Here is a 25386-nt window from a genome sequence, read left to right as displayed (position 1 = left end):
TACAGTCAAGGTAATGAAATTTTTGTTTGGGGAGACCCAATACTTTTCGAACGTACCGCGTACTGTAAATTTTTCAACACATAATTTTCGGTCTGTATTAAATTCATTTGTTCTTTACTCAAACCAATTGTGGGAGCTTCGGAATAATCTAGGAAGAATTATATTTCGGTTAATAATTTCTTTATTTATATATTATTTCATTATAAACTTTGTATATGGGAATTTTAAATGGATGATTATTGAAATTATACATTAAGATACTTAATGCGATACAAAAACGTAGGTCAGCAATTGGACATTTTTTTTTTTTTTTTTTTTAGATTGTCCACCAATCCGAGATTTGTTAGAATAATTTAAACCCTCTTCGTCCCTCTCAGATGCCCATATTCTCCCAAAATCTGGTTTCATCCAGTTTTTACTATTTTTCATTCGCATTGTACTTCAAAATTCTTTGCTCTGATTGGAACTATATTTCTGACGCCCTAGTATTATGCCGCGTCTTCAGTTTGTTCTTTTTCGGCCAAGCTGAGAGTTAGACACGTCAATTTTGCTCCGGAAAAATTTTGGATTTTCGACGAGAAAGCAGTAGAATCGAGGTAATGATGTGTATAAAATAAGAAATAAACTCGTTCGAAGCAGAAGGGAGCTCTGAACTGTTAAATTTGAGCAGTTAAATGAGAAAAGTTAAAATATAGAATTCTGCTCAGCGGACGCCATGTTGACGAATATAGATGGTAATGGACAGGATTCGCAGTGCAGTGCATCAAATTTTTGGGTTGAAGTGATTTTTGTACTAAGTCTTGACGTTCAGGATATCCTCTCCACCTCCTAAATTTTCCGTTAGGTTACGATAGGCCTGTCCTGATATAGCATCTGTCTGTGTATGTAGTAAATGTGATTTTTTTTAACATGGTGGTAGCTGTAGGTTTCTTTGTGGTTGATATTATGTCAGTGTAAGTGAGCACAGGGAATCTAATTTATTCTTGAATTGATCACAGCTTCCAACGGAAATGGATTAAGTGATTTTCATAAAGGTTTTTTCCCTTCAGGGAAGGAACCTTCCTTTTTTTAATAGTTTCAATATGTCCCTCCTGGGGCATTGACAATGATCTTAAAATTGAAAAATGGATTAGTTAATAGAAGGGCCACTTGGCTCTAATTATTCCATTCTGTTTCAGTTCGCAGAGCCGATTTTTGATGTGGTGAAAATGGATTAGTATGTATAGTGATATGTAGTAGTGTGTGCTTTCTTGGTTCATGTGTGATATAGCATGCATATGTGTAATTTAGTGTGTTGTGTGTGAGCATGTATAACTAATTTATTTAAGGACAGTGCATTGTTCTTTGATTACGCATCTCTTTTGGACGGTTCACATAAGTAAATTAGTCCGTAATGCAAATTTATAGTAATTCCGTACTGTTATTCCATAGTATACTACTTATAGTTAACCGATAATAGAGTACAAAGCGTGTTTAGTAGTACAAAGTTTGTTTTCATACTACAAACGCCATCTTGTGTCGGGTGAAGAACTACTAGTGTTTTGTTCCTCCGAGACTTAAGAATCTAGTCAACTCGAAAATTACCATTCTTTTGTAATTATTGATGCATATATAGCAGTTCTGGTCGGTATGAGTAGATACGTAGACGAACTACATTATCAATTAGCTTCTCTGAAAACCACGAACGTTATGTAGTTTCATAATTAAATGATTAATAAAATTAAACTTCGTGTTTATTCTTAAACCGAAGTTTTCTTATATTCTGTCGTCAGACTGCATTTCAAATTCTGTCTTCCTTACGTTCTGTGAACGATCACATTGTTCTCCTTTTCAAAATATAATCGCACTTAGTTCAGAGAATAGTTAATGATACTTAATTCTCATTGCACATACAAATAACACGAACCCGTGGAGTGTAAATTTACTGTAGTTTGTACTGAAAGAATCTAGCGTTAGTTCATACGAATTCCTACGTATTGATCAGTGTGCGATAGTTTATATATTGGTTTCTGGATTTTAATATATGTAGAATAAAACTGCTTTGAACAGTCTTGGTGCAAAATTTTAGAGCAGGGTGTCTATAAAGTAAAGGAGGAATATGAATAAAAATAAATGAATAATAAAAGTGATAATATATAGTAAGTGTAAATCTGTAAATCTAAGTGCCCAGTAGTATTCTTTGCCACGAGATATTGCTTATTTATATATAATGATGGTTATTTCGATCACTGATCATTACGTCAGAATTTAGTATGAGGGAGTGTGGTTTGCGTAAATGATGGATTATATATGCATGTCGTGCCCTACCATTCCATCGTAATAGTGCATACTAACTGTTTGGTCTGATCGGATGACATGAGTAGTGTCTATGTGGCAAATGATTTCGAACAATGTCCATGTAACTACAGAACAGAATGACCGTTTCTCCACTTATTACAGTTTAAATATACGCGTTCAGTTTTACACTTTTAATAGTAGTCGGCAACTTTGATTTTTTTCCACGTCACCTGATTAAGCCAAGTTCATTACCGCAGAGGTGACGAAGTGGATAGGATTGAATAATATAGTAAATTTCTTACTGTAGAATCTCGTATTTCCGTGCTAGGCCGTCCGAAATCCCAAAGTCCATGAATTTTCATTTCTTCCACTTTAGTATGTAGTATTTTGAAATTAGTTAACGCCTCAAGGTTAGCGCCCTTGCGGACTGGTAGCGACTAATAAGATTTGTCAGATAACTGACTAGTATAATATTTATTTTATTTATTTTTTTAATTTTGGCAAATGCCTGTTAGAATTTTTCTATCTATTGACTTTATTGTAGTTTTCCATACTTTACTCGTAACTCTTCTCAATTTCTGAGGGGTCAGATAATTTTTATTTAGAAATTCTAAATTAGAGACCACACTGACCTTCCTGTAGGGCCGGAATGTCCAAAGTCTCGACCGGATTCGGCTCGAAGTAGGATTTTCATAAAGCCTCTGTCTTTGTGGAAATCCCGCTCAGGACTAGTGATGGGTAAGTTCCCGGAAAGATATTTTTCGGGAATATTCCCTGGGAAGATTCCCAAAAATGGGAATATTCCGGGAATTTATTTTCAAACAAAGAAAATTGCATTCTATTACCATATTATGATTTCAAAATAAAATTCGTTTTTATCACAGTGTACTTATTACTATTGTCTCCAGAGGATTCTTTAAAATGTATATTCTGAACTGTATTATGTTATTTTATTATTATTTTATGCTATTTAGAGATGCATAGGCCTAAATGTATGTTTACTTACAATATGATTTATGCGAGTAAATATATAGTAAGTGGAATAGCAGAGTGACGTAGTCACTGTGAAATTAATGGCAAAACTTTATTTCCTTAATCTCAGAGAATAGAAAAAGTATAAATAAATAAGTATACGAACTGAATATGTGTTGTTCACAGTCTATAAAGATTAGTTCGTATGCGTATATCTAATGGACACCAAAAGGGTGCCGTATGAACATGCGATATAAAAGGTCGTCTGAGAGTACGAGAAAGGACTCGTATAATCACCTATTTATTTTTTTCTTTCCATTTCATATGAGGTACGGACTCATCTAAATATCTTAAGTTTTTCTGGTTTTCTCTCCTTCATATGAAATATCGTAGAATGTAACTACATTTTTTTCAAATGTACATTTTATTTTATCAAAATTTAAATTATTTTTTTATTATTATTTGTCTTTCATCCTTCTGCTAAGATCAAATTCATATTGATGTAATCGAAGATTCCATGTGAAATGACACATTTATATATGTTTTCAATTGCATGTTATAAATATCTTCTTTATGTTTAAATTCTTATTAGGTGTAATAAATGTTGACCAACTGTAGTTAGGTTATAGTTTCTTTTTAAACTGAATCATCTATATCAATACATTGTCCTGAATGTATGTGTGTGTGCGTGAATGAGTGACAAATTTAGTTTTAAGTGGTAGCCTTTAATATTGATTTACGACGATAGTGTTTATAATATATGTGTAGGGTATTAATTTCCGTAATACTATATTATATGTATTGGTGCATGACCAGGGTCATGAAAGATAACTAACTCTAAATTACTCTAAATCGGCTCTGAGAGGAAAGGCCAAATAACAGGATGAGCGTTGATAACGACAGTCTTTTTAAGAATCTCGAAAACATTTATTTGTGGAAAATGCGTAAACCACTTTGATCTTTTTTTCTTTTTCTTTCCTTGACTAATTCAAATGTGCATTTGATTTCCACTATGGAAATTCAACTACTGAATAAAGATAATTTAACGTTTGGAAATAACATACAAACCATTAAATTAAAACTTTTCATCACCTGGGCTGGATCAGGGCAACTCCTATGTATGCAGTTGGCTGGATCCAGGTCAGGGCAGTATGGGATCACTTCAGAATTGATCCTCAAGTAATAACATTCGGGTTTGAATCACCTCTTCAATAACTATTCAAGTTTCTTTACCATATTCCCGTCAGTATTAGTAATTCTTCATCTCTAGTTGCTTCTTCCTTTGCTCTTTTCCTTCTTCATCTTCTTTCCCTCTACCTTCTTCTCTTCTTCCTCACTCTTTCTTTTCCCATTTCTATTAAAACTGAAAAGGGGTTGTGACTGGGAGTTATCATTAAACTCTATTGATGTTTCTCTTCGGAAGTCCGATATAAATTAACCAATAACGAAATATACATATAACCGAAATAAAATACCGAAATTCATTTTAATTTATATTTACTATATCATCAAATTAAAGATTAAAATATAGCGACTCCCCTTCCCCTATCACGATGACGATCTGTTTCTCTTCAAAATGAGTATGACACTGGTGGCTAAGTTAACGTAATCTGTAGAGATTGTGTTTAGCTTACCACGATAATCTACTAAAGAAAGTACCCTTTATTTCTTAGAATTTTGTTCAAAATTAGTTAAAATTTCTTTCTACTGCCTACAGTATGTGGTTTACAAAGCTTATATATCTGAAGTTTTTATACAATAACAGAAGTTCCACAGAACTCAAACCTTGGAAATACACTGTTTCTTAGAGCTATTATTGATACAACTCAAGGTATTGAAAACTCGCATACATTATTAATTGAAGGAGATCTGAAGTGATATGCCAGCGTAAAGTTAATAGGTAACTGCATAAAACTGCACAAGGATGTACAAAATATAAATACATTATATATGTGATATTATTATATTTAATTTTATTCAAATGAAAATCTCTTTCCTTTACGAGAGTCATTCAATATATCCTTAGGAAATCCGAAAGATGACACTCGTAGTTTCGAAAAAGGTTTGCTTTAGTAAGTGTCATTCCTCACCAGACTGTTGTTAAAGTTTCAGCTCTATCTGTCACGTGGTTTCATTGTCATGGTCAATTGAAGAAACAAACTTGTATTTATTTTGAAAAATGGAAAGAAAGGCATTGCGTGCACTTATTAAACACTTCTATTTAAAAGGTCTAATACCGAATGAGATCAAAGCCAAGTTGGAGTTCATAACACATCTATGCTCCTGTGTTTGCGACTGTTTACAATTAGGTAAATTAGTTTAAACATGGCGGTACATCCACAAATGATGAACATTGTTTGGGACGTTCAGTGAAAGTGACTTCCGAAATGATTGAGAAAATTCACGATATGGTTTTGAGTGATCGACAAATCAAAGTAGTCCTAAAGTTCACCGCCCAAGTTTGTTCTTGGTTTTCATTGCTGTAATTTCAAATCTCGAAATCTGTCGCCTAAGGTTGCGCCTGAATATTATCGTCGTATAGCTCTTGTTACATAATAAGACTTGAATTTTAACTTAGCTGCTCGTATAGAGTGAAAATAACTAATTTTTATTATAAAACATGAGGAAAATGGAGGATAAAGATGCTGAGGAATCAAAGAGGAAAATATGTAAATCTCACGAAAAAGGTGCGAAAAGGCGCAAGATATTGTGTTCATTTCGCTTCATTTTATGTCACTAAATATATATCTTGAATCCTGGGTATCAGAATTACTACATTTTTTGGAAAGATGCTACACCTTAAAATCCGCTCTTCTATTGATATCATATCATTAATTAATATTTATTTAAAAATATACTATTAGATAATGATTTTTATATACAAGGTCAAACATGACATAAGGTTTCGTATATTGTATGAAATGTATTTCTCATTATAAAGTCTCAGGATGGAAACATAACTAATTCATTTCCATAGATACTGAAGCATATGATAGCATAAGATATTAGAAATAAGCTGTCAGACGCTGAAGACAAAATATTAATCATAATGTTGGAAAGGCTTTAAAATAATAATTAACGAAAAAAAACTTCCAGTTTTGCGTCACACGGGTATGCCCAGTAGGCTAAAGATGATAAAAAATAAAATGGTCGAATGAAGAGTGGGAAGAAAAGGAATTGTCCATCACAAGGCACACTTGGCGCAAGCTATTATCGAATTAGGAACCTCACGTGCGAGTGGTGAGCTCTACTATTGAGCCACCTCGGTTCTATAATAACTAATATGGAGGCTAGAATATTAATCAATATGCAGTATAGTACACGAAATAGGATAAATAATAACGAACGAAATAAGAAAATAACATCCTTACATTTAAGTTAGAATGGCTACAACATTCAGACAGGTTAACAACAAGCGTTCCTTCTTGGTTAAGCGGTTAACGTGCGTGCCTTTGGCGTTGGAGACCCGGGTTCGATTCCCGCCGGAGCTCATGTAGTTCGGATTCCACGTTACTCAGTAAGTCCACGTCTCATATAGCCTCGCTGCTGAAAGGGACGTTATATTCAAAATCAACTCAACTTAAGTTGACAACAGTAAGGAAAAAACAAATATTGAATATAACAAGTCATATAAACTAAGATGCAGAGTTGAATATTTATAATAAAATACAAATAATAATAAATCAGTGAAAATCAGTGGTTTTTAATCAGTTAGAAGATTTTCCGATATAAGTTTCTTTACAAGTTGCTGCCAGTTAATTTTCGTAGTTTCTGTTGGACGACATTGTTTTAACTCTCTATTAAAGAAACTTAATGTTTGGAAGATGACGAAAGCTCCAAAGAAAACACATCCCAAGGTTATTTAAAATTGGATAAATTTCACGAAACATATAGAAGAGAGAAAAACACATCCTATCGAATTATGGGAGCTCAGTTACTATCTTCAATAATGAACAAGAATAAGAGAAGGAATATGTTTCGACATATTTTTGGTGTTATTCATTGAAAGATTTACAAATAGTATGCTCTGTCAAGAATAGGAAGCGCGTTTATAATCGCTCTTAACTTTGAGATACGCTAGATTCAGCTGGTTAGTTATTTCCCAGTTCAAGTAAGATAATAGCAACCCCAAACAGACAAATGGCATTTTACTTTGCAAATTAGCGTTTTGTGTTAAATTAGTCGTTTTGAACTCTGAAATGGGTCATAAACTTACGTGATCCGTAACTCTTTTAAGAGCTTCCAGAACAATTATAATCGAAAAGGCATTCAGGGCTATACAATGCGTATTTGTGGGTTCAAAAGCATCCTTGTGACAAGGGAAATTGACAAATTGAGATTTCAACTAGGCATTAATTTAACCAGTCTCCTATGTTGGAAGTGTACACTCTTGTAGAAGATGGAAATGAATTGCCCTGTCCAAGTTTTAGTTGCATTAACCTAGAGTCACTTTCCACTTTGGGGGGAAGAGAATGAGAGGAAAAGGATGGAGCAAAATGCTGCCGGAGAGACATTAAGGTATTTTTGTGTGTAGTGGGCGCACTGATGCGAAAAGTGCACTGATAAATACTCTCCCTTCCACCTTTAATGTAATTTGAGACTACTGGCTGCGCTGACTTCGTCGCTGATATTAATGGCGCTTTAGGGGATTGGGAATTTGGCTGCTGTGTTGAAGCTGGAAAGAGAGCGAGCGAGAGAGAGAGAAAGAGAGAGAGACCTTCGCTTCTCACGTTATTGGGTCTTCTCTGGTAGATTATCCCGAAGTGTTGCCAGATATGCAAGGATCGAAATATCTATCGATTAGATAGAGACGAGGAGCACTTGATGAGGAAGTTCATTTTGGTCATAAAATATTTCAATAAAGAAAAAGACAAAAATAAAAGCTATTATCTATATGTATTCCATAAATACATTAGGCTAAGGAAATGATGCCATAATGTAAATCCAAGAAATTGCCCTAAGTTTGAGTTTTTGTTTATATACAGCAACGTTGTTAAGTACTGTAAACTGAGGTTACTTGGAAAATCTGGAACTATTTGGAAAACATACTTTTGTGTGTGTGTGTTATATGGTATAATAATGAGAGAACTATGACAAATACGTCGTTTTCTTCCAGACCAATGAAAAGTAGGCACCTAAAAGAAACAATATGGATGGTCATAAGTGCTGTGTCTTATTTATAGACTGGTCTAAAAATTTTCACAGCAATTGGTACTTTTTTTTTTTAATTTCTATAAATTGTCCCTGTGTTTCCGTAATGAAAAATGATTTTTATCTGGTTGTGCTAAATATCATTGCTTTTAAAGGTTTCCTAATGAGATGAATTAGTTTTACATTTCCACTTCCTTTTTGGGACAATCTGTGGCCTTTTTTTTTTTTTTTTTTTTTTGACGTTTTTCTACTAAAAATGATAATATTGATCAGGGGATAGACAACGAGGACATTATTGAAGTTTTGCCTGAACCTACCTACAACTGCAGAGAACAAGTTGTTTTTCCATATGACTTTGCAACAAAGAGTTTCCATATGTGAATTTTTGTCCTTATCGTATTGTGTTACATTATTATTATTATTATATCAGTACTATATGATATTTTTGCAAAGAGTTAACGTAAATGTACACTTGTAAACATGGTACCAGGTAAGTTTGTAAACCAGCGAAAGGCAATTACTGATCTGATACATACATAAATTTCATAAAATTATGTAGAGCATGTTTTAGTGTCTTAAAAAAAAGTCTCAAGAGCTTATGCGTGTATTGGCATTTGCCAGAATTTCCCTTGCATTGTTTGAAAAATGACCGTTTGTAAAAACAATTTCTTTTTACTGGCTCTGTAATCCTTCAGGAAGACAAGTTTAGCATTGTAGTTAGTTTAGATTGGTTCAACAATTTATTGTGATTAACTAAAAGGTTGTGCAAAAAAAAAAGTCTATTTTAAAAAAAAACAGCCAGAAAATACATTACTATGAAAGGAACAGTTATGTTGCATATCAGTCTTTTGAGTAAAGTGTGATCTTGCAAGTGGTTCTTTCCCAATAGTCCCATCTTCCACACAGTTCTTACTACCATGAAAAGACATATTTTCCAAGTAGCCCCGATTTGGGGGCTACTTGGAAGCAGTATATTTTGGTTCCTGGGAGGCTTCAGTCTCAGTAAAATTTTGTTGTGTATGCAAAAGAAGATAACATGGACTAAGCTCTAGAAACATCACAAGAATAAGAAAAAATAATTGTAATAAATAACAAGGGGTAGTATGAAAAAGAAAAAAGAAAAAAGACTTGTCAAGTAACCACAGTTTACGGTACTACCACTAATAATGTGAGCTCCGAACTACAACTGGGGACTTGAACCTGATACAGTTGGCGTGTGGACAGCAGAGATGGAGTGGGTCCGTGGGTCGTGAGTCAGTAGCGCGTGACCCACTGCTTCCTATCACCCACCGTGACCCACTTTCACCCATCGACTCCCCATGACCCACCTTAACTCACCGACGCACTACGATCTACCAACTCACTCTGCTCAGTGCATTGAAGACATCTCATGAACACTGGTGAATTTGTCTAAGTTTTATTTTAGAGGCCTCCATTTTTCTTCCTTTTTCATTTGTTTTTGTTTATTTACCTGAGATGAGTATATCTAACTGCAAAAAGAACTTCAGATTCTTTGGATATTGTTATTTGTAGTTATAATAATAGCAATAGGACTTACTGCTTGGCTTTCGAGACACCGTCGAATTTTACGCTCCCTCCCCCTTTGCATTGGACTACTTTACCTTGATTTGAGACTTCACATTTCATCCTATTTTTCACTTAAAAGTATCTGTAATTCAACAAGGATATAATTATATTTGATAATTGATTTAAATTGATTGTAATATGGCCTATGACAATGGTTGAGCAGAGTGAGTAATCATGGGTCAGAGTGGATCACGGTGGGCCGTGGGTCAAGTAGGTCATGGATCAAGGTGGGTGATGGGTCAATGGGTCATGGATCAAGTTTTCATTGACCCACGCCATCTCTGGTGCAGAGACCGTCATGCAATATCAACTCTCACGTGTACGCCTTTCCTCACCATACTCACTTGGATTAAGAGACCGCAACGGTCCTGCTAAGAAACTATTATTTTGGAGTTCCTAAACTAGTGACAGGTTTTATTATGGTTGGTACTAACACCTTTTCTTGGCCAAACTGGTTATACGCGCGCTTTCTTTGTTTGTGGTTACTAGTTCCTGGTTTGATTCACAGTAAAGGGTTACTTAGCCGAGTAAGGATTTTGATCTCATTTCCAACGGTAAATCCTGTCTCGTAGTCTCGGTGCTTCAGAACATTATTAATGTCAATCTATGAATCAACTAATGCATTAAGACATGTAATAACTGATAATATACTGATACCTGTACATTAGTGATGGACAATTTTTGCGTACCGCGGGCTAGAGTAAAATAAGAACTGAACTTAGGAGACACTTTCCGCTTTTTCCCTCGTAGTCCGGCAGTCAGTCCATGGTACCGTGCATGGGCGTCCGCATAAAATATTTTTGCATTTTCATGGTCTTTACATCCTCCTAAACAATATTAGGAAGGGTGTCGCTCTTACACCCTTGGGCATTTTGCATAATACCCATTAACCCTTTAGAATCCAATGACTTTAAGCAATTTTTAGGATTTTTTTTCAAGTATCTACTGCTTCAACACAATTCATCAGAATTTTATGGTTCATATGTCATTCTCTTTAAAATGATGCAGTCTTTCAAACGCTATAACGATCATACCCTTACAACGTACGAGAAAAGGGAAATTTAGAAAAATCGGTAAATTTCTCTGAAAAAAATCTCTTTTCGACCTTTGGGGCCCTGGGTGAAAGCACGGTATCCCAATATGCATTGAGATATTGGTAATGTTCATGCCAATTATTATTTTGATATCTTATATAATGACGTCCTTATAACATGTTTCTCAATTCTCTGAAAAAAAAAAAACAGTTTTCATTGGTGCGTAGGTTAGGTTTTGATGCAAACTACAGGCTTTGGTACAAGTAAGCAGCTAATTTGATACTAATTGTCTCCAGTACTTCACGACGTTGTCTTGTCGTCATTAGATTCGAAAGGGTTACTATGGAAACTAAGTGCTGCTATTACTGATAAATCAAATTTTGTGCATACACATCAAATTTATTATCCTACCAGAAACTTCCCGTTGTGCACACTCAAGGTTTTTTATCGATCACAAGTTGGTTTAAACATCTTAAAAGTATTGAGGAATATGTTTTAAAAGTATAAACACTTTCATTTTCACAGTCACTGCGAGCAAAGAGAGTACAAATCATGAATAAAATATTCGGTCTCCTCTTCGTCTACGTTTGTATTTGCCGCGGCGATTATTTTATTTTTTTCGTTTCGTGACCGTGCTTCGTCATGACAGAGATAAAACACAGTGCATGACAGTTTAGCTGCATTGCAACGACAATAAGCTGTTAAGAATGGTTTATCAGATGAACAACGACAATGAATCATATCAAACACTTCTGGAGGTGCCAATGCAGTATTTGATAGCAGTAGCACAAGAACAAGAGATTTCGACGCATCTTCACGTTTCCAGCCTTACAAAGGGGGATCGAACTTGGGAGGCTAAAATTCGCACCCTGACATCCATATGACAGTTTGAATGTGTGCTCTACGCACATTTAACTCGAACGCTTCCGTTGTAGATGAGAGACTTTTCAAATCAAGAGATGACGTAACCTTTCGCCTTGATATCTTTGTAATCCACGCAACGACTCGTACATCAGATATATTTTCTCTCCTTTTGCTTTCGTAGCAAGTAACATGAAATACGTGGTTTCTTTTACAACATCGGCGATATTTGCATGAAATTTTCCAAGTAGCTTGAGTTTGTTGCCGCAGTGCACTCTCTTTTCGATGCCAAAATACTGAGCAACCGTGTCCCACCCTGAGAGAGCATGTGCACCTGGAAGATCTGGAAGAAATGCCTTATCTTTTTCTACGCCTGCACCAACGTCGATAACGGTCCTGATAGTCCCACTGCTTTCTATAGTTAACACTTGCGACAGCTTAAAAGTGAGAAAGAAGTACATGAGAAGTATGAAAACATCGGTATCGTCGCACGTAACTGTGATACTCTTCACTCCCTTTTGGGCAATCCTCACTACTTGCTGCACTATGCTCACACCTGCTTCTTCGTATGTTGTCCGCAAATCAGTTGTGTGTGTATCTCTTTTGAGTAGGGTCCTTTGCAGTTATGGCCAATTTATAGTCCAGATTTCTGATATGAACATCAGTTAGAAGTTGCTGGATAATTAACTCTGTCAATTGTATCTTGTTTTAAGTGACAGTAAGTACATTTTCCGGGATGAAAGTGATGTTTCAAAACTCGACTTTTGCCTCCTACTACCAAACTGGCCAGCTCGGGTCAATCTTGTGCCACTCTTAATGCTGTAGTTGTAGTATCTGTCGAATACCTAATACACATTAAAGAACCTTGTCTTCTGAAACACGTATTCTTATACGTTATTGGAATAGCCATGAACAGTTCCATTGTTCGGACAGTCTACTACTCACAGTATAGCACTCCCATTAATCACTGTATCTTCTGGTCTGAGGATTACTCTTGCAGATGCATCAACTTTTAGCTGATTCATCATGAGTGATTTCGCCTTTGTTATTCTCATCTCCCGGTAGTCATCAAACATGGCAATTGGTACGGGGTCAAGTTCATGTTCGAGGACTGGTTGAAAATTGATGTCTCTTGGCCCTTGTATTCCAGGAACACGAGAACAGATCAACGTGGCATCACATGCATCTGTAGTTCCAAAGCACATGGACTTCCTGTTAATAGTCATCGTTATAACTTCCTTTGGTACGGAGAAACCTGCCTGCCAAGTAGCTGAAGAATCAACCATTTGATCCATTCCAATATTCGACGCATTGTGAACATTCACGTTTCTGACGCGATTCTGCCAGTGACTATGTTGGTAAGAGATTGGGAATGGTCCTTCATGTCAAATAGATCAATACACGTTTCTAGCTTACTCCTGAGTTTCTCTTGCACGAATCCTTGCTGGTTTCTATTCTTTGTAAGTAGTGACTTCATCCCTCTGACTGTCGTTGGTCAAGTCGGACAGATCTTGCAAAATATGGCTAAAAATGCGTATGCTGTATGCCCACGTCTTCATACTTTCTGGTTTCATTGTCAGTCCGATGATTCCACAGGATCCTTTACCGTATCTCGTAAATGTCGTTTCGATATACATGTCAGACCAGATGCCGTTCCACAGCCCTTCCTTGTGATGCATGACGTGCTTCCCTTCCATGAACTTCTTTAGTACATCACCATGACATTTTTGCATTAACTACAAATAATACAAACCGTACCTTGTATAATTGTGATGATCAGCAGAAAAGAAATACGGCTGCATATGCTTTACTGCCCACAGGTATAGTCGCTATTCACTTTCACGTTCAGCTCTCACAAACACCATAATAATAATAATAATAATAATAAACAGACTTTACTAAATTTTCCACACCATGTAGAGCTGCTTGGTGCTTTGTTTTTTCTTTTTTTTATATAAGTTCTTCCTTTGAATATACCGCAAGAAAAATAGGTCTCTAAACTTCTTTAACAAAAAATTGAAGAGCTCTGAAATTCTATGGGAACATCTTACCAGATAGAATTTTTGGAACACTTCCAAATGCTGCATTCAGAATATCTTCAAGACCATTTCATGTCATCAGACATCCAACGCAACCAATAAAGAACGTTAGTCTGTGCATTCCCCTAAATTTTGGAATGAAAGTTGAAAATTGTTTGCGGTAAAACCAGCTGATGTGCACAGCCAACTTATACAGTTGCTGGTCGTTTGTGAATATAGTCACATTTTGTCCGCACATATTGGTAAGTCGTATGGCCTCAACCATTGCTGTGAACATTGTGTCGAGGTCTGCAGGATCCATGTCTATTAAGGGGGTATATATGGCCCTTGTGGCTGTTACAGTCTTGTACTTGCTGGCGGCACAATTATGTATTAAATCTAGCAAATTCTAGGGTATCGTTCTCAGTTACTATCCGTTTTATAAATTGGAAATCAAAGTCTCTACATCTTGATAACAGTCTGCCCTGAAATGATTGTCCATACAAATATTTTTTTTTCTTACTGGTAAATTAATGTTTTCTCGTCCCACGCATACTGTATTTCCTATGGTTAATATAATTTCTTTTTGAATTTTCTGTATATACATAAATTTTACATTATTAAATATGGACTCAACAACAACGGTAAACTGCTCAAAGTATTCTTTGACCATTAAAATATAGGTATAGACACCTATATGTCTATGATAGAACAAGATCTTGGAGAGATATAAATGAAAATAGAAATTCCGTTAATGGCGGTAGCTTTTTGTACATACATAAATTTTACATTCTTAAATATGGACTCAACAACAATGGTAAACTGTTCAAAATATTTTTTGACCATTAAAACATAGGTATACACACCTATATTCATATGATAGAGCTAGAAGTTGAAGAGAGATTAATGAAACTAGAAATTCCGTTAATGGCGGCAGCCATTTCATATTAACGTGTTTTATACAAATTGCCCAAGGGTGTTAGGACGACACCCTTCCTAATATTACTTGGTAAGGTTAAAAGATTACGAAAACGTGAAAATATTTTATGCGGACGCGAATGCACGGTACACTCAAAATCGGGGGTTTGACGGCCGGACTATCGGTCCTTAGGCTCCAAATGACTTAGACTGCGTAAGTTGTACATTTTCAGTGCCATTGTTGTATTCGCCGTATCCTGCTTTTTCATCATGAATATTTGGCTGTAATTGCATGAAATTGCATCTTTTTCTAAAAATCGGTTTCGCATTAAAACATTACGTTGCGGAATATGCTTGGTAACCAAAGTGTTAACAAAATAATTTAAAAAACACTGTAAGGAAGTTTGCTGTTAATATGTTCTCTTATTGGCCCTGTGGTGTAGTTCTTACTGTGTGGGAATGCGTTTGTGGATAAGTTTTGTAGTTTAATACCCTAATACCTTGTATAACCGTTTGTAATTCAACATTTTTCTTTCGAAGTTTGTGTCTTATGTTGTTGGTATAGTAAATGGAAATTAGAATCTTTTTTCTACATTAACATATACGTGTGTATTTTTCTTTGCTTTGCCACATACAATGGAACAACAACTCGTAAGCCCTTTGTTCTATCAGGAGTTATTTCTGTGTTTTAATCATCAAAAGCTTTCTGTTATTATAGCGAAATCCTTTACCTGAATAGAAGTGCTACATCTATTTCATATGCACTTTGTGTTATTGTCAGTGTTGTAAATTGAAAACAGAAAGGAAGATTTTAGTGTCTTGCCTTTATACCCTAAAGGATACGATGATAAATGCAAGTAAATGTCGGTGAAAGAATATATAAAATGAAAGTAGTGGGAGAAGATATACCTTGTAGTCTACCACAAGCTCACATGCTTTTTGTGAAATAAAGTTAGGTGCCCTTCGTTTCACAGGTAAAATCTTAGTTTCAAAGCCACTATATTCCCATTACTGATTTGAAACAAAAAAGATGTGTGTTCATAGTGTACCTAAATATACTTTAAAATTTTCAGATGATGTCATGAAGCTATACATAAATATTGTGCACGGTTTTTAATAGCACTTTAAACTGGCTTTTTTAAAAATTTATTTCGTAATATGAGTTCCCTTGTTGCTATGTGGATAGCGTATCTTTTGTCGTGAGAGACCCGGGTTCGATTCCCGGCGGGATCTAATTTGATTCGGATCCCACATTAAACTTAATCCACGTATCATATAGCCTCGCTGCTGAACGAGACACTATACTCAAATCCAGTCCAATCCCATTTTGTAATATTTACTACCGTGTATCCGGATAGTATTTCGTGGTTTAGTACCTGATTTACTTGCTTTCTAAACGCGTGGCTCTGGATCCGATCCCTGGTGAGGTATTAAGCCTTATCGCAATAGAAATCCAAGTAGCTTCGGAACCCCCTTTGACCAGTAGGTACTATATCATGTAGCCTCGTTGATGTTAAAGGGACGTCGTACCATGGGATTTAAAGTCACCTTTCATTCACGATTTCATATGAGATGTGTACTTACTGTTTTAACATGTAACTTGAACTAGATGGACTTCTAGCGGGGATCGAACCTGACTCTCTTCAACAAAACAGAAGAACACTAATCATTTAGCCTGCAGAAACACTACATCTTGTTGGTGCAGTTTATTTGGCCTCTTGTGTGATTGATTCGCTTTTTGATAACGTACATGTTTGATTGATCGTCGTTTGATAAGCTACTTTGTTTTTATTTTTAACCATTCTGCCTGTTGGCAAGTCATGGGACTAATGAGCTTCTTCTTCTTCTTCGTAGATTCGGGCCTGAAAACGTTTCTTCCTCGTTTCTCGATCTTCTGTCTTTTCGATCTTTTCTTTTAAATATTATAAGTAGACTTCTTTTGAATATTTTTTTAAAAATAAAACTTTAACTTTTGTTTGCCTACTATGAATTATCTGATGAGTTATCCAAGCAAATTCTGCGAGGGCCAGTCAAAGAATAATGAGAATCGATTTATTGCTGTGGAATGGTTCAGTCGAACAAGGATTGTATTCTCAACATCAATATGAGTAAAATGCTAGTATGTTCTAATCGAAATACACTTGGCAATAAATATTGAGCAACTGATGCAGTAGCAGCAGAATTTCCACTCCATGATACAGCTTTGCTCAAGCGGGAAATTTTGGTTGGTCTGAAGAAATCTGGAAGGATATCAATTGTTGATGCAGATTTACTGAAAAATGTTCTGCCTCATTTCAATAATTCAAAGAATTGATGGAAACCTGTTTTGGCATTCTAGACAAAGTCGTGAACGATGTAAAGATCAATGAACATAACTTCATGTATTCTTTATAAGGATTGCTTATAACTATACTATATGATAGAGATTTTACCACATCTTTCTTTCACAACGTGTCTTCGCCATTTTTCACTATAAATTGCAGATGTCATGTCTTGTGCAAGTTAAATCTCGAGATGGATTTCACTCTGAGGAGAAGTAGACACAAGTGACTAAAATAGTTAGTAGACTGATTGAGCAATGAGGTGAAGTGAATTACCACTGAAAGTGGAAGTCAGTCATGGAAACCATTTGAAAATAACCTGATTTCTCAATACCAAAGAAGGTCAAGTTTGCTCCTTCGGGAGTATATCGTACTAACGATGTATGTCAGCGAATATCGTGTTTATTTCCTTTCGTTGCAAGAAAGTCGATCTCCGTTATGTGTCAGCTGATGTTATGGTTAACGTTTAATATTCTGGAATTGTATTGAAGAGTCGGATCGACTGTACCCACTCAAAACTCCCCGTTGACAGACCTCAACTGATAGCGTCTCCACTAACGACAAGCAGGCCACTGCTTTCGTTGTTATTTTTAAACATTTGCTCAAGAAAACATCAAATGGGCCTTCAAATGGGAGTCCTGACGTCACTCCATGGGTTGATTCCTGGTGTGAAGTTGGAAGTACGAAGAGGAAAGTGTTTTGACTTATTTAGAATTGTCGTTTAAAAGGTAAAGGTTGTTTCGGTAGCCATGTCAAGAAATATTTTCAAGTATAACAGCTTTAAATTAGGTATACAACGTGTAAGAGATTGATGCACACGTAGCGCCGACTTTATTTGAAGCTGATTGAGATTATTTGTAAGGGAATTATTCCAGAAAGATCTGTTATCCATCTTTGATTATCCTTGTAATTTTCTTTTAATTCTTGTTTTATTAGGTTCATGCGAATAAATTCGTCTTAGATTCGTCATTTTCAACATCCCCTCACCCAAAACGAAAACCACAATACCCGGTTAATCAAAATAATCGCCGTCTGCATCTACACACTTTTGTCATTGGTCAACCAACAATTGGATTTCGTGGCTAAACAAGTCTGGGATCTACAATGTAAAGGAGTTCTCAACCACACGTTCCATTGCCCGGTCATCAATCCCTCCCAAGAGAAGATTGTGATGTCGAACGAGATAATTGTTTGTGTGAGAAATATCGAAGGAATACAATGGATGAGAGTGTTTTATATGCAATTCACTGAGGGTTTGCACCGTCATTGGTGCGGTAACATTGTCATGCATCTTAAGAGCACCATATCTGTTGACAATTGCTGTATATTTAAGGAGAAGTTTGCGGTTCATTTCATGGAGTTCGACACTGTGAATTTGCATTAACGGTTTCACCTCATCTGAGAAAGACATCATAGACCACTCCTACAATAGACCACCATACAGCAAGAACACCTCCTGTGAGTTGAGAGTTAGTTTAGGAAACCGTCCTTGCTCACGATACAACCATTGTGACTATTTACAGACTTTTTTTTTTTTTTCATCTGAAGTGACAATCCAATGCATGAAACTTTCCGGGTTATTCCTTGCACTCGGAGAACTGCACACTTTCAAACGATGGCTCTTCTTGATCGGTGTCAATTTATGTGGCACTCATGAGCTCAAGTTTTAAATCTTAACCGATTGTACTGAGCCAAAACGACAATAATATGTTGTGTGCTTAACTCGTCTGCAATGTTACGAAAAATTTCGAGGTTCTGCTTCCATGATGTTCCTAAGGTAGCCATCTGAATATAATGTAGGTTGGTGCCCACGGAATTCACTTTGGAATAACATGTAATGAAATTTGACAAAACCAATGACAAACCATTCCTGGCTCAAATACACTGTTATCTTTGGGGGGGGAGGAGAGGGGCTTGCTGTTTAGAATGTTCCAGTTTGAATTCGGAGAGTAAAATCACTTGCAATTCTGTATTCCGCATACCGCACTTTCATTGGATCCTATTCAACAACGCATTGTCTTGTGACTGTCTGAGTACCCTAGCTTGTTTGCTGAACGTGTACCGAATTTGTGGCTTTAATCTGTCGCTGGTTGTGTTGTTTAAAGTGTGTTTCCCACCTAACGTTAAAACGGACATTTCATTCCTACCACCGTATCATTATTATTATTATTATTATTATTATTATTATTATTATTATTATTATTATTATTATTATTATTATTATTATTATACTTCCAAACTATACTACACATAAACGTCGAAAGTCGTATAAAATGGCAATGTCCGTCCGTCTGTCTGTCTGTTAACTTTTATGAGCAAAAATGTTTAAGGATATCATGAAGCGGTATTTTGCAATAAATTCAGGGTCCCAAGGATAGGTTCCATCTCCTTTATTAACTGTATCCAAACCGGAAGGATAGAAATCAATCCTTTTCGGTTTCGACATTGATCGCCATAAAACAAACAATATAATAGGTAGCAGTAAGAGTTTTTTTTTTTTTTTTTTAAGGAATCTATTCAACTCAAGAAAGAATATCATCTCAATCCGTATTACTCAACTGAAACCGAAAGTAGTAAACATTTACTAGTACTTCTGGTTTCAGTATTGATTTCAATAAACGGTAAGAGATATCAAGAAGAGATTCTTTTTAATCAATTCAGCGTTCTAAAAATAGGTTTCATCCCCCTATTCAAACCGAAAGTGGTAGAAATTTTCTATTTATAAGTTTCATCTCTTACTATCTCTCCATTGCAGCCTGAAATATTGATCTGTTCCAATATTGAGATCGCATAATTTGGAAGTCTATTGTAGTTTCAGAACTATGAAACAAGACATAACTTGTTATATTATTTGTTGAATTAGTTTCGTAGTCAGTGCGTCGACTACCTGTGTCGATAAGTAGTTTTGGTTTGTTGTTCCACAGTCAACTTCTTCTTCATTGAGGTAGACCTCCATATCTTCATGACACTAAGCCAACACCTAAATATATTACACACACTGAATAATCTCACCTGAAACTATGCACAGGAAAGGCAAATGTATCAATAATAAGTTGTGTATTCTTTGTATTGCTATATAAAATCCAATAAAATTGTTATGAGATTCGTTAATGGAAATAGTATTTTGACCGATGTGGCAACACTTGTTGCATGGGTCGATGTAGGCTGCTGCGTTATTCCAGTGAGAAGTAGTAGAAAGTTTTTCGTCTTTTTTTTTTTTTCATGAACCGTAACCACCAATCATCCTGTTCCTTGAGGTGTATCTGGCCACTAACAGCATCCTTATTTTTTTTGCGGTGAACTTCACTTGATTAAGTTGCAGCTCTCCAGAGAGGAAACTAAGGTCTCCCATTGGCCTGATCTCGAAGGTTGTTAGGTTCCGTAGTTTGAAACCAGCATCGATTAATGGAAGAGGTCTCTTACGTTAAAACCAGCATTACCAACATGTAATAGCAACATTGAGCTTATGTTTATTTTATGGTCATGTACAAACAGTCTAACATTGTGTATACTGTTCATTCCAGCTTTGAAACTTCTATGCCTTAAAACTAATATTGTTCAACGTGCAATTGCCAACTTGGAATTGAACATAAAAAATAAATTAAAAAATTCAGCAATGGTAAACGCTATTTTTTGTATTTACCCGTAGTTTGAATATAAGTCCTTTATTTTATAGCCAATTAGCGATCGAGGGAAAATTCTCTCCTTCCTAAAGTACAAAATTTCCCTCGAAGTAAAATATCCGTTCATACTTAATGTAAGTTACCAGCATATGAACAGCCTTATTTCCAGCCCAGCTCTTGTGTATTGAAAATCCCCCGGCAGAAAACTAAAATCAGCACTGAGCCTAATGGTTCTCGAATTGAGGCCTGAAAGACCGCCAAGAGGCAGATGCTACAGAAACAAATTAAACCAAACCAGCGTAGCGTTCTCACTTCGCAGTCGGGAGGCCCCGGCTGTTTAAATCTAGTTACCGGCAGGGCCGGATTTAGCATTTTGGCGCCCCTAGGTCCAATAATTTTTCCGCCCCCTAGTCTGGTTAAAGTTACTTTCCTAAAAACCAGGGGCGGATCCAGGACCGACTTCTGGGGGGGAAGCGGTGGGATACTGCTACTTTTAAGGGTTCCAAACTTTGGGATGGGTTTTACTTATATATATATATATAAAAAATAAGAAAGTTTCCTCTTCTCCGCCCCTGCTTAAAACCTTTATTAAAAAATTATATCAGGCTATATGTTAATTGCTTACACATCACTCCACGATGCAATTTTATCATTGCAAGTTTTTTGAGGAATTTACTTGGTTCTGGGCTTAACAAAATACCGTTAATGTATTGACAAAAGATTGGTGAATAACTTTTGTGTTGTTCAATTTAGCCATTTGGGCTAATAAATAAAAAATACTCTGTAGTAAAAAAATAAGTAAATAAGTAAAAAAAAAAAAAAACAGCCAGTTCTCCCGTGTTTGAGATCAATGTTGTAACGAAGTTGATGCATAATGTTGAAAAATAGTTTAACTTTACCAACAATTATTTGTTCTAATGAACTTCAAAATCAGAATGCTTTATTAGCCTAATTTTTTTAATCAATCAAAAAATACGTTAAGTTGTGGCTATTTATTTTTATTTCTAGATATTTTTTAATTTTTTTTCTCTCGGCCGTGCGCCCCCTGGGAGCTTGCGCCCATAGGCCCGGGCCTATTGGGAAATCCGGCCCTGGTTACCGGCCTTCCTGATTGAATTCTCCAGACTTTTTCTTCCGTTTTCCTAGCTGAAAATGTCAGGGTGTTTAAACATAAGTTCTTTTCTAGTTTTACGGTTGTTAATAATTGTTATTGTTCTAGTGTAACCTGGCCTTTCAAGCTGCATCTGAAAATTAAAAAGAAAATAGATCAATATTAGACATTTGTTTGTTTTAAAACCACAAAAGCATCTAACATGAGACTGAGGATATTCGCCATAATAGGAAAACAATGCCTCATTCATTTTAAAAAAGCAAATAAGTTACAAATTATAATCAACTAAAGTAACGCTATAACTGTTTATTGTAATTTGCATTAGTCTAAAATTGCAACTTTTTCTTCAAGTTGAATTTGTTAGCAACGGTAAGCTTTTAGTCTAAAATTGAACTTGTGCTTTTTGAATTTGTTTTTAAAAATCCATTTAATCTGATATATATATATGTTAAATCCACACTCCTCATGATTTTGAAAATATAAGCAAGCCCTGAGCCGTTCAAATGAACTGCTTCGTTTTAGTGAGCGAACCATTGAATGGCGCTCGGTTATGTGAGCCGTTTACCCATCACTAGAAGAAATATTCGTGTTAGATTTGATGTCACCACTTGCTAATAATGATTTAAGTGTTATTTCCTGAAGAAATGACAGTACTGAAGAAATGAAACAAATACAGTACGACAAATTATGGTGCGCAATCACTGCTAGCTTAGCATGAACTTCATTAGCTCTGTTAATTTTAGAGTTACAACGATTTTCGGCTCGTTGGAAAGCTCTTAAAATGGCACATAACGATTGCTTCCGCACATTTTTCCGTATATTAATTCGTTTCAAGTTACGCATACTTGAATCTTAAAACACAATTTGGGAATGTTTGACACCATATTTGAAGATGGCGATAGTTTATGACAAGTGGTCGTTATAAATTGCAATGTCTAATATATTTTCTGTCAAATGAAGCAACAATAAAAGTTTCTGTCTTCAAATGTCGAGAAAATGTGACGTTTTCGTTTTAAAATTGAAGGAAAAAATTCAATCAGCAGCCATCTTGATGACGTTATTCCTCGGTTTCCCTAAATCGGGTTTTTGGGACTCTGGGTATGTTGTTTAGAACAACGCTATGAATATCTCCACAAATTTTCAGCTCGTTATTGTTAAATTCCGGGTTTGAACGATTTTTTTTGTTTGTGTGTGTAATTGCACTGGTCTAATATCAAATTACTTTTTTCTTTTTTTTTATCGAAAAGTTCACGAAAATCTACCACAATGCAACATTAAAAAAAAAAAAAAAGATGAATACCCGCGGGTTTGTTTTTCTAAATTAAGGTGAGTGTACGCGAATGTCCGAGTTCGCAAGAACGGTTTTCTGACTCAATCGACCTCGAGCTGGCTAATTGAGAACAAGCTCCTGTAAGCATAGCTCTACAAGTGGATAGCGAGCGCGAACCCATTGCGATTAATGAACACGATCATGATCATGAGCGAGTTCAAGTCCCGTTAAGGATAGTGAGATCGAACTACCAGGGAACGCGAGCCCAATGAGATTAATGAGCGCAAGATCGATTTATCGCGAGCCCTGTTGAAGATAAAAAAGCGGAAGTTAAACGAGTGCAAGTTTGAGCAAGCATGATCTTCATTGAAATTAGGGAGCGGTAGTCTCAATTGAGCCCACAGCCGTCCGAGTGAGCCCTAATTATAAAATGGACTATTAAAAAAAATGTAAGTATACGCTGCATATGCCCCTATTACATCCGTGGTATTAATGTGTGATAATTTCAGGTCAAAACCAGGAAGTTTTCTGCTCATCCCAGTTGGCTATTCTGTTAGAGGCTCAAAAGTACTCTTCATAACTTTTTCTTTAAATGTACGGAACCAGGAGTAAATAACGTTCATTCAACTATTTAGTGCCCTTCATCTTAAGCGTATGTTCTGGAACGGCAACCATTGATCACCCGTAATTAAGTTTATTGGATGACTCGGCTCTTACTTCTTCCCACGTCCCATTTAGCTTACCACTGCCAGAGCCAAAAGCAAGCCATCTATGTATATTCCAATCCTGTAGATTGTGTAAGAGCGCAAATGCCAGCAGCAATTAGCCAACGGCTTATGCGTTGTTTTGGTCACTGAAATCGGCTATTTTTCTTCGCTCTACGAATCACTGGCATTAATGACTACAGAAATTTCGAGTTCAAGGTTTTGCAAACGTTGCCGAGAAAGAGAATAATTAAACAAGAGAACTGTACGAGGAGCTTTCGGAAAGTAATGTTCCGCAAAAAAAAAAAAAAAACAATCGAGAAAAGTATGAAAAAGGGAAATTTCCAAGATACGTTTCGTTGCAAAAATTGATATCCTGAAGAAAGGTTTATACTTATTTGTATTTTTCAATTCTGAAAATAAAGCATAACAATAAATGTTAAAAGAGCTACCTGTCATGCCAATGACAAAAGTGCCCATGCTTACATAAATTTAGTTGTACAATGCAGCAACAATGCTTACTTTTGATATACATGCGCCATCACGGTCTCCGCGTCTGACGGCTTTCTGCTTTCACAAAAATCCACTCCATTTCACACTTGCTATCGGCTGTTTTGTCCCTTTCAGTTTTCAATGATTTGTCACCTCCGTAGTCTACAAAGAGAATAAAACCATAAGAAATATTAGCTACACGCTATACATATTGTTTTCCACAGTGTATGTTATTAATATAAGCTCTGAAAGTTTGGACTTTGCTTCAGTTGGCAGAACTAGCAAGTTTGAAGATATTTTATTTTGTGTTCTGCTTTTGAGTTGTTTTGATTTTATTAAAAGTTGTTATATCTGCGTAAAAAAAATGTTTTCTACGTGACATAAGCTAGATGTAATGTGATCATGTCCAAAAGATTATCGCAAATCTATAACTGTCTTCTTGTAAGAATATAATTTGATAATGATTTTGCAGGATACTTTTAATACTGATACTATGTATAATCGGGAAATGTATATTTGTGGTAAAATTCATAGGAAAAGAATTATAAATACGAAGATTAGAATGAGTAAAACAAAATGTTGCTAAATGGGCAAGAAAGTTTTATTTTCATTTTATTGTTCTTATTTACTGCTCTTTTGAGATGAAATTTGCCACATGCTCGTATTTGCCGATTATACACATACCGGCATTGTAAGAAATACCGGGCGAAATCGTTATCAAATTATATTCCTATAACAGTATATTTATAGACATGTTACAATAATTTTGGACATGAGTGTACATAAAAAACGTAACGAGTAATATACCTTACGAACCCTAGATAAACACTCGAAATTGAAGATCATCCAATTACGAGACATGTAGCTACACACAAAATATCCAGATAATATTTTGCCGTCACTTTGTTCTCATTGAAGACAAATGTCCAAAAACTTGATTATCCAAAACCCAACACTACACGTTCACTATAGGAATTACACTGTCGCTGTCTTTCATAAGCTCCATAAGTGCATGACGATTTCCAGATCACCCAAGTGCTGATATTT

At 35.7% G+C, this 25386-nt stretch overlaps 1 protein-coding gene across 4 annotated transcripts in view; it reads left to right on the top strand.

Annotated features, from left to right (window-relative positions):
* The window catches only part of in (inturned planar cell polarity protein), a 666765-nt gene that overhangs the window by 426137 nt on the left and 215242 nt on the right, over window positions 1-25386 (top strand). The window lies entirely within an intron of this gene.

Source organism: Thermobia domestica, chromosome 3 (assembly GCF_964235325.1).
Source record: "Thermobia domestica chromosome 3, izTheDome1.hap1.1, whole genome shotgun sequence".
Lineage (NCBI taxonomy): Eukaryota > Metazoa > Arthropoda > Insecta > Zygentoma > Lepismatidae > Thermobia > Thermobia domestica.
Note: the sequence above shows the minus strand (reverse complement) of the source record. Positions and strands in the feature narration are given on the sequence as shown.